The 11395-nt window shown below is 34.4% G+C and overlaps 1 pseudogene; it reads right to left on the bottom strand.

Moving 5' to 3' along the window:
- Window positions 1-206: 206 nt before the first annotated feature.
- On the bottom strand, window positions 207-1144 carry LOC150001993 (developmental pluripotency-associated protein 2-like; annotated as a pseudogene).
- Between the last annotated feature and the right edge of the window lie 10251 nt (window positions 1145-11395).

Here is an 11395-nt window from a genome sequence, read left to right as displayed (position 1 = left end):
CACTCAAATTCCACTCAGCGGCTGTGATAGCCATGTGATAGCTTCATTTCCTTGGGGGCTACTCTTTATTAGAGCCCTTCTTTTTTCTGAATCTTTCTTCCTTATTATATCATTTCAGTATTTTAAATGTTTTATATATATATATATTTTAGCTATGAACATTCCACCATTTATTCTTTATTGGAACATGACCCATCAAAAAGGAATTATGTGGGTGTGTTCAAACAAAGTTTCTCTTTCTTCTTCTTTTTAATTAATCTTTCCATCATCCTTTTATTCCTCTTAACACACTCAGGGCATAACATATTATCTTCTAAGTCTGAGGATGGGAAAGTGCAGGCTGGTAACAAGAGGAGAGATATCATCTTCTTGGGAGTGTTGGGCACCCAAACCTGACCGGCATGGAACTGCAGGCGAACCCACTCCTCCTTGTCTGCCAATAAAGGTCTGCCATGGACCACACACCACCTGACACCAGATGTTTGCAGCAGAAAGTTCTCAGCAGGAACAGGAATGGAACAGGAATTCACAGCCTTAGACTGCACAGCTCTTACAGCAGTTCTTGACCATGCTGCCAACATGGCCTCCTGAGCTGAATTTGTCACTTTAACTGTATTGGTCTATTGCCCTCTCTTGCTCATCTTATAACTTTTATTACTCCTTGCTTTCTTGGTCACCATCTTGCATTTCTTCGAATATGGTTGCAATGTAGCCTCCTGTGGTGTTTCAGCAGTAAACTTTATGTTGTTTCCATGTTCCTCACTCACTCGTTTTTCTTCAGAGTAAGCATGCTCCTGCAGCCTCATATGAATAACTATTTTCTTGCCTTTGGTACTCAAATTAATTTGTTGGCACCAGTGCCTCAGAGTGTCACGACACACTTTATTAATTGAAGGCAAAATGGTTGGCAAGGGAAAAATTGGTTTTGGGCAAGCTTTGAATTGTTCATTCATTTGAGGAAGATGAGCTGTATTGTTTGTCCAAGGCATCTTCAGGTTGGCTCCTGAGGTTGAAGAAACACTTGGTTCCATTTGATGTTCTTCATTATCTTCCTCATTAACTGGAATGTGAGGATCACACTTTCTTCATCTAATTTATCTTCAAAGAAATACTTTTTGTTGCTATCCAAAGTTGAGCTTGTCATTTCTAGAAACCTCAGGGGAAGGCAATGCCAGCAATGCTGAAGGTACTCACAGTTTTCTCCTTTTAACCTCTAAATGTTCAATATTTTTAATATGTAAAAAAAAATCCCTCAAAGATTCAACTCATGCCCTTTCCCTTGACATCTATTTTTTTCTCTTTACAGCCAAACTTCTGGAACTGTTTTACATTCATTGTCTCTTCTTCCCTACCTCCCTTTCACTCCCCATATCAAGTTTTTCCCCAAATGCTTCACTGTCTATAGGAAACTTCCTTGTATTTTAATCAAATGGATAATCTTGTACATTGATTTTTCATGTAGAATCATTTGGCAAAACTTTGATTCTGTGACTCTGAACCAGTGTCTTTGTAAATCCCAAATGTACCTTCTAATCCATCCAGTGTTTTTCTCCTAAAGAAAGTTCAAGATGAGGGTGCTCCTTGAAGTTGATTTCCCTAATGTAATTTTGGTCTCATTTACTCTCACAACTCCACTGCCCTTCTAAACATGGACATAAGTCTCTACCTCCCACCAGATTGCTTTCTTCCACTCTTCACATGTTTTTTTTATAGCCACTTTAAATTTGAGGAAACTCAGGATAAACATTTATGAGAACTGTGCCTTTAAGGTAATCTCAATTCCCAGCATTTGGGTCTCTGTCCACAACCACTAAAATATCAAGTGCCATTTCTTTTAATACCTATCACCAAAAAGCCTTTGATCCCACCAAAACCTTTAGTCTTTTCATTGTCTCTCCTCCAATGCATGTTCACTTTTTCCTTCACACAGTTGCTTCGATTCAATGACCTGTCATTATACCCACTCCATTACCGTATACCCTCCATTATATTCACCTTGCTAAAGCCCATTCCACCTCCTCTATCTGAGTCAAGGCAAATGAATACACAATGTTAGAGAAAACTAAACCATGAACGTAGGTATCATTCTATATTTATGGGCAGTAACATCATATAGGTCCTTAAAACATATCTATTGCATTCATGTTCTACTTTCCCAGAGAAATATTTTACTCTTTAATTAAACCTTTATAAATCTCTCTTACTAAGTTCAGGAATCTTGACTTCTATTTCTCAGAAGATAATTTCCACAGATTCCCAAATCATATGCACTGTCCTCCCTGTAGCTTCAACCATCAGTTCAGCCTTTGTCATGTTATTCTGGATGCCTTATTCAACTTTGTTTCTAAAGGCAGTTACTCTATTTTATATAGGACACACCCCCTCCTAAACATTAAAGGGCAGTAATTGTCTTCTTATATTCCTAATTTATATTAAATTTACCTTGAAGTTAACATACACAATTTTATTCTATCTTCATTGACTTCTACACACCTGCCTTTAAGGATAATGTGATTTTCTTTGTTCTCCTTTAAAGTAAAACTACTCAAAAGATTTACATGTATCAATTCTCTTCTTTTCCTCTAATTTTTTCATTTGCCCAAATCAGACTTCCATGACTGGCCTACATGTATCCAAGTGCAGTGGTTAACCAAACATCATCTTGATTAACAACAATATACAACATTTTATAGTGGTGCTGAATTTCCTATGGCAGATGCAGCCCTGATCATGAACCTGTAACTTGGCACTCCGGGCAGGCATCATTTCACTACACCCAACCTGCCCAACTGTAACAAGCAGCCCTGAGAACATACTTTCTTAGTTCCCTTTTGACTTTATTGCCTGCAAGTTTTAAATGTTTTTCCTTCTCCATTTATGCTAGTCCCTTAGGTAACCTCATCCAATCTCATAACTTAAATACCATCTATATGTTGATAGCTACAAAATGCATATCTCTAGGTTGGGTCACTATTGTCCTTGAAATCTAAATTGTATATGCAACTGCCTATCTGATATCTTGATTAGCAGATCCAACAACTACAACACAAATATATTATACCCAAAGTTGATTCCCTCACCAAATCTTCCCCCTTCTATATTCTTCATGTCAAAAAATGATAACTCAAATCTTCCATTTTCTCCAGCCAAACTTTGCCTCTCTCTTAATATCATACACTATTGACTTTACCTTCAATAAACTTTTGAATTTAACTTCTCACCTAACACACTGATCCAAATCACCATTCTGTGCAAGACAAGAGACCATTACAAAAATCTTTTCTCTTATTTCTATTCTCCTGTCCTTAGCTCAATAATCTGTTATCAAAACAAAAACCAGAATAATCATCAGATTATTCTCAAAACATTCCAATGATTTTTCTTATAAGAGTAAAATACAAAGACTTTGCCATCGTTTACAATGCAATACAAAGTCTGAAAATTGTTTGTGCTGTTCTAATACCACTAATTCCCTTAAAAATTCTTACACATGAAAAGCACACCTCTAACTTAGGGTTTTTGAACTGGCTGTTTTCTTTGTCTAGAACTTCCCCTTACAAGTGTCCAAATGGCTCCCTGCATCACTTACTTCAAATCAGTTGCTGTTGAAACACCACCTGAGTGAGCTTTCCTGTTTCCAAGCACACAGTTCTCCCTGCCTCCATTCGTATTTTCCATCCTCATGTTTATATTCCCACAACATAAAACAGTGCTTGACATGCTATGAGCATTCAATAAAAAATGTGTGAAAAGGAGAACAACAATGGTCAGGAGGTGGCGATGCCTCCATGGCCTTAAAAAGTCTCATCATTCACAGTGTCTTTTTTTTCTCAAAGTCTAATGATGACACCAATATAAATAGATTATTGACAGTTACATTAATAATATTAATAATTATTTTCCAGAAAAATAAATTGCTGGCATTTACACTCCTTCATAGAGGTGAGCTCTGGATCTACAATTGGCTGGAAATACAGTCTGCCCAGGACAAGTTATATAATTTCATAGCTAAGAATTTTCTCCATAATCAAGTTCCAAAGCCACACACATTTTCCCACAATTAACTTTGCAAATTAGTGTCATTTTGATTGTTGATTATTTAAATGACACATATATTTCATTTCTCACTGGATATAAAATGGACATTTTTAGCTTAGTCTGTTTAGCTAAGCATTTGAAATAATTTTTATACAATAAAGCTTTTTGATATTACAATCCAGTTTTGGCCACAAATTATTATGTGCTAATATATATAGAAAATTATACACATCTTAAAGCATGTATCTTTTCTTCTTCCTCTGTAATATCCAGTATTGTGCTAGTAAACACGTCTCTCTCTTTTTGAAGAATATGGTTCAGAAAAATTCAGAGTGAAGAGAAAAAAGTGAGAATATTTATCAGATAACCCCATATAAATATTGCTTTATAATAACTGCAAACTCATTTTCATTGGAATATCCCAGACAAATGTACTATCTGAAATAATTTCTGTTTCAATAAGCTTTGTTTAATAATAAAGTACAACTTTCATGGCATTCAACCATTCTTAGAGTTTATGAATGATTATATGTTTTGCCAGCATAATTCCTTTGAGGCTTACATAATTTATTTTAAAACTTGTATTCTTCTTTTTACTCCTGATTCTTGAGAAACTTACAAGGAGAACATAGGATGTCATGCACACATTCTTTAGACACTGCACAACAATGTAATGGAGACATTGCATAACAAATATGCCTGAACAAGAGCAAATAGTAGCCATTTTTGTGAAATCAAAATCAGTAAATTTTCATAGATAAATCTCTGTTTCTTCCCCAAAATTCTAAATATTATATGCATGTTTTTTCTCACCAGTCTTAAAAGTGCAATTGTAACCACCATGTTATATTGTGTTATTTATAAAGTGTCTGCACATATACATGTTTATTTGACATAAATTGAAAATAATTATAAAATAAATGATTCCTTATATTGATGAATAATTACAGTATTGAGAAATAAAAAATTTTAAATGAAACGCTGAAGATTACAATCAGTCACCAAATATTAATACAAAAGCAACATGCCAGTCTCAGTGAAAAAATTATGTAGTTAGAAGCATATAAATTTGACATAATGATGGAATGTATACAATGACTTTTTGAATTATTTTTAAGTTCATTGTTTGATTTGTCATTGTGTGGCAGAATACACAAAATATAACAGTTACCACATTAACAATTTTTAAGAGTATGAGTACAGTCCAATAATTCTAAGTATATTTACATGGTTGTGCAAAAATTACCCAGACCTTTTTCATCCTGTGTTTAATTACTGCAGGTACCTCATAAAAGTGGAATAATACGGTATTTGTCCCTTTGTGACAGTCTTACTTCACTTAGAATAATGTCCTCAAGGTTTGTCCATGTTGCAGCATGTGTCTGAACTTCCTTTTTAAGATCTTGAACAATATTTCAAAATGTATATAAAACATTTTACTTATCTATTTATCTGTAGAAGGACACTTGAATTGCTCCTTGTATATTCATGCTAATAAAAACACAGGTGTAAAATATGTCTTTCAGATCTTGTTTCAAATTAATTTGTATATTTACCCTGAAGGAGAGAATGCTGTTTCAGATGGTAATTCTATTTTTGAGTTTTTTAGGAACTGTTATATAGTTTTCTATTATAGCTGTACCATTGTAAATTCCCACCAATAGTGTATAAGTGTTTCAATTTCTCTACAACCTTGCCAATACATTTACAGTAGCCATCCTAAAGAGTGTGAGGTTTTATCACAAATTAAATATATATATACAGGCTTGTAGGTACAGAATAGTTGAAATAATCTGGTTGAGGAAAATTGACATAAAACATAGGAATACAATGGCTTTTTAAGAAAAATATAATTTAAAAAATGAAAAGAACATAAAAGAGCCACTGTAATCATTACTAGGGTGTTTTTAATATGATGAGAACATAATCTTTTAATGACAGTTATAAATTTATTCTATAAACTTAAGCATCTCAAAATGAATTGAACTCTGAGAAAATTGGACTCTGATGGTTTCCTGGGCCATCAGAGATGACCAAAATGTGAGATTATTTAAATATTGCTAAAACAAAGAACTTTTTTTTCTTTAGTCATAAAAACTGAACATTACCTTGGTTGTCAATATACCCTGTGTGATATCTTAAGACATGACTTTGGGAAGGGGTTTAATAGTGTTTCTATATAAGCACCAAGCCCCGTCTTTACATGTGCTATAATAGCACATCTGATAGCAGGAATCAGCAATTATAGCCATCACATTTTTGCTATAATTTTTCCTGAAATATATTATCTTGCTAAAACTAAATAGGTTAAAAATACCAAATAAAGTTGAGTTGCAAAAGCACTCCAATGAGAAGACCATTTCATAAAATACACTCTACTGTAGGTGGATAAAGAAAAGACCTTTGCAATAATGAATTGATAGGCTATGGAAAAAATGAGGCCAAATTAGAAGACTCATATAACTTTTTGTAAATCATGTGTGTTAGAATATAGTTTTAGCTCTTTAAATGAAGTTGGATGAAATAGTTCTTACAAATGTGTGTTATTTTCAATGGATTATCTACCAGGGTACCTTTAAACTGCTATTACTACTAAAATAAAGAAAAAGTCTGAAGAGTAGTAAAGTGACAATAATAACAAACTTTTAATTTTAGTCTAAATATTTTCTGTTTTCTAAACTATGAAACTGGCCAAGGAGCATTTTAAAGCAGCACCTGAAAAGTGCTGCAAAACACCTGGACAAAGATAAATACTTAACTGAAAATACACAGAAAGAAGAGGATAACAGTTTTCAGTGAAACAAAAAGAAAACTATAGGAACATTATTATTCTTAAAGAAAAAAAGAAAATTTCTTTTTAAATAAACACAGAATTAGAATTATAAGTATTAAATTATAAGCACACTTAGCTAGTGTGTACCCAAACCAGATTTTTTTCACTCTGTAAATGAAAATTTTTTAATTTCAGCTTCCCAAGACCTATTACCTTATTATAGATATTTAGACTTTTAATAGAAGTTATTGATGTTAAATTTAAAAATTATGTCTTTTAGAGTTTTTAATATTATACAAATTATACTAATGAAGTACTTCTCATTCAATGATATATTAGAAATTACACATGACTTTTAAATCTTAACTGAAGTTTGTATAATTCATCTTTCTTTGTAAAGTTCATTGACAATAATCTTGGCAATAATTTTTGGGGGTATGACACCAAAAGCACATTCAACAAAACAAATAACAACAAAAACAACAAAAAACGGTGAGACCACATAAACCTAAAAATCTTCCAAACAGCAAAGGAAAGCCAACTAAATGCAAAGATAACCTACAGAAAGGGAGAAAATATTTGCAAGTGACATATCTAGTTGGGGTTAATATCCAAAAATATATAACAAAATCATATAACACAGAAGCAAAAAATCAAATAAACTAATTTTTTTAACTGGGCAAATAATCTAAATAAACATTTTCCCAAAGAATAAATGCAAATGTCCAACAGATATATACATATACAAAGGTGCTCATTATGACTAATCATCAGAAAAATGCAAATCAAAACCACAATGATGTATCATTGCACAACTGTTAAGAAGCAATTATCAGAAAACACTAGATAACAAGTGTTGGTGAGGTGTAGAAACTTTTGGTTGGAATGTAAGATGCTTCAGGCATTATGGAAAATAGTATGGTTGTTCCTCAAGAAATTAAAGATAACATACCATGTAACCCAGCAATCCCACTTCTGGGAAGGAAATCAGTATTTGAAGAGATTCTTGCACTATCATGTTGATTGCAGCACTAGTCACCATAGTTAAAATATGGAAAAAACCTAAGTGTTCATTTATGGGTGACTGAATTAAAAAATGTCAGCCTATTCCATGTTTCCATGCCTCTGGTTCAATTTTGCTTGTTAGTTTATTTTTGTTCATTAGGTTCATCTTACAGGTGAAATCATATGGGGGGAGGAATGGGAAAACCATAATATAATAACAATTAAAAATTTAAAAAAGTAAGTCAGTCAGAAAAAGATAAATACAATATGATTTCACCTATATGTTAAATCTAATGAACAAAAGAAACTAACAAACAAAAAAGAAACAAACTCATGGCTGTCAAAGAAATGGGGTAAGAGGACTGGGTGTAAAAGAAAAAGAGATTAAAGGAAATAAACTAACAGAGGGACAACAGTGTGGTCGTTACCGGAGGGAAATGAAGGTGGGGGAGTCGTAAGAGGGTAAATGGGACATAAATGGTCATGAAGACATGACTTGGGATGGTGAAAACAAAGTACAATATATGGATGATTCTTACAGAATTTTGTACCTTAAACCCTATATAATTTTTCTAAACATTGTAACCACAATTAATTCAATAAAAAGAAAAGCACCTTTTGAGATCACAAAAGATTTAACAATTAAAAAACATGATACAACACTGATAGAGCTTTTATATTGAGTCATATAAAATAAGAAAATCCTACCATTTGAAACAGCATTAATGAAATTGAAGGACATAATTCTTTTTCTTTTTTTAAAGTATATTTTATTGATTTTATTGTTACAATAGTTCCAATTTTTCCCCTTTGCTCCCCTATGTCCAGCAACCCCCTCCCTCAACCTCACCCACCAGACCATGCCCACGGGTCATACATACAAGTTCTTTGGCTTCACCCTTTCTTATATTACTCTTTTTTTAAATTAATTAATTTTTATAACAATAAAAAATAACAATACCCCCCTCTCAGACTTAAGATCCTTTATAATCTTATAAAGGACAATGGGTAAAGGTCTCGTGCTCCTCTAGCTGCTTCAAGCTGGACATGGTCATTGTCCTACCTACCCTTGGATCCAGAAATCCCTAATGAGAGTGTGGGTGTGAAGGGAAGGGTGGCCTTCCCACATGGGGAAAGATATTATAGATTCCAAGTCAATTGGCTGTCCCTGGACAATGGCATGATTGGTTTAACAGGCTGGCATTCTTATTGTATTCTGGGGGCAACAGATTTGGCAATAGGGTTAAAAGGCATCATTCAATCCATAACCACTAGATGACAAAAGGCAGGGATTAATTTTTCAATGTCCCACGTTGGGGGAAAAAATGGCTTCCTTGGAGGAAGGTGTGCAAGGCACCTGACACTTGTCCAAAACCCTTTTGCCCACTATACTTAGTTTGAGCTGAGGGGAATAGTTTAGGTTTTTCCTCTCTCAGACCTCTGGGCCCTTTCAATTCAAGCCATTAGGATAGAAAAGAGAAACCAGTTTTAAAGTGAAGCCCACAGACTACCCCACTCCTCCCCAACCCAGCCACGTAGTTCAGCCAAACCATTGAGTCTCAGGAGGCAGCGATGCAGATAGGATTAAGTGAGGCCTATACATACAGACAATCACTCAGGTAATGGGATCATAGGCTTATGCCCTTTAAAAACAGAAAACACAGGTTAATTTATGCAACATAACCTACAAACCAGTCTCTAAATCTGTATAACTGTCTTATTGGAAAGACATCCAGCTGCAAGGCATTTGACATTCCTCTTGCCTGTAAAGTAAGCATCTTTGCTGATGCCACAGACATAGGTTAACTTTCAAATGAAAAAAACTTTAAGTGAGAAGAAACTTTAAAGACAGTTAACTGCACTAATTTATAGTATACCACTGAGCATTGTGATTTTCCTTGAATTATGATTTTTCTACTTAAGATTGCTCTCCTCATCATTAAAGGGAATGTTAAGTCAATTTTAAATTTATCCTGTTAATTTGCATAAACACAACAAGAGCATCAAATGATCGTTTATGATCTTTAAGTCTGCATTCCTGGAACTTACACAACGAACATTTATGGTGACCTTCAATCTGCCCTTCAGGGCACAGAAACTGAACCACACACCTGGCATTCAGCCTTGCCTATAAACACCCGTCTTTTTCAAGTCCTTCAGTTTTTCCATTGTGCCTTAAGGTCTCTTCTATCCATCTTTCCAGAAAGCAACGTTCATTCCTTCCCTGGTGTGATTGCCATGGACCGCACAACCAACCAAGGTATCAGGTTTTTTTCTCGTGGGCTTTAATTACCTTTGAAAGTCAATCCTAGTTTCTCAGGGATTTTTGGTAACAACCAGAGCCCAAGCATGACTCCTTTAGGCATGACATTCCAGTCAAAGTATTGGTCAACAAAAACTTTATTAACAACTGTTCTTATTAGTTCTATGCAAAGAACCTTATGTCATTACTTACTTCTTCAGAATGCCAAATACTGGAGGGATCAGATAGGGAGAAATATATACAGTGTGAAGGAAAATCCTTGTCCTTCTAATATTCACTAAAATTGCATTTCCATTCTTTATATTTTCTTTTTTCCCCCATTAAAAATTTTTGTTTGTTTCTTTTTCTATTACAGTTGTCCCACTTTTTTTCCTATTGCTTCCCCACACCCTGCCCATGCCTTCTCCCAGAGTCAGTCCCCACCCATTTGTCCATGTCCATGGGTCATTTATACCTGTTCTTTGACTAGACCCTTCTCCTTCTTAGCCCCTTCTCCCTGGCCCCTTTGTCACTGTTAGTCTACTTCTTGTTTACATATGTCTGGTTCAATTTTGCTCATTTGTTTGTATTGTTCATTAGTCTCCTGTAATATGTGATAGCATAACGTATTTTTCTTTTGTTGCTTGATTTATTTCAGTAAGCATAATTCTCTCTAGTTCTATCCATGTTGTTGCAAAACATAGAAGTTTCTTCTTTCTTTCTGCTACGTAGTACTTCATTGTGTAAATGTACCACAGTTTTCTGATCCACTCATCTATTGATGGGAACTTAAGTTGTTTCCTGCACTTGGCTATGGTAAATAATGCTGCTATGAACATAGGGGTGCATAAGTTCTTTTGAATTGGAGTTTCAGGATTCTTCGAATAGAATCCTAGCAACAAAATTGCTAGTTTAAAAGACAGTTCCATTTTTAGTTTCTTTGAGGAAATTCTATACTGTTTTCCATAGTGGCTACACCAGTCTGCACTCCCACCAGCAATTTACCAGGGTTCCCTTTTCTTCACATCCCCACCAGCACTTGTTGTTTGTTGATTTGTTGATGATGGCCATTCTGACTGGTGTGAGGTGGTATCTCATTGTGGTTTTTATTTGCATCTCTCTGATGGCTAGTGATGTTGAGCATTTTTTCATATCTCTATGGACCCTCTGTATGTCCTCTTTGGAGAAGTGTCTGTTCAAGTCATTTGCCCATTTTTTAATTGGGTTGTCTGTCTTCTTGGTGTTGAGTCATATAAATTCTTTATATATTTTGGAGATCAACCCCTTGTCTGAGATATCATTAGCAAATACGTTTTCCCATATGGTTGGTTCCCTTT

The sequence above is a fragment of the Furipterus horrens genome, unplaced genomic scaffold, assembly GCF_987537825.1.
Source record: "Furipterus horrens unplaced genomic scaffold, mFurHor1.1.pri manual_scaffold_9, whole genome shotgun sequence".
Lineage (NCBI taxonomy): Eukaryota > Metazoa > Chordata > Mammalia > Chiroptera > Furipteridae > Furipterus > Furipterus horrens.
This window is presented reverse-complemented; position numbering and strand designations above follow the sequence as displayed.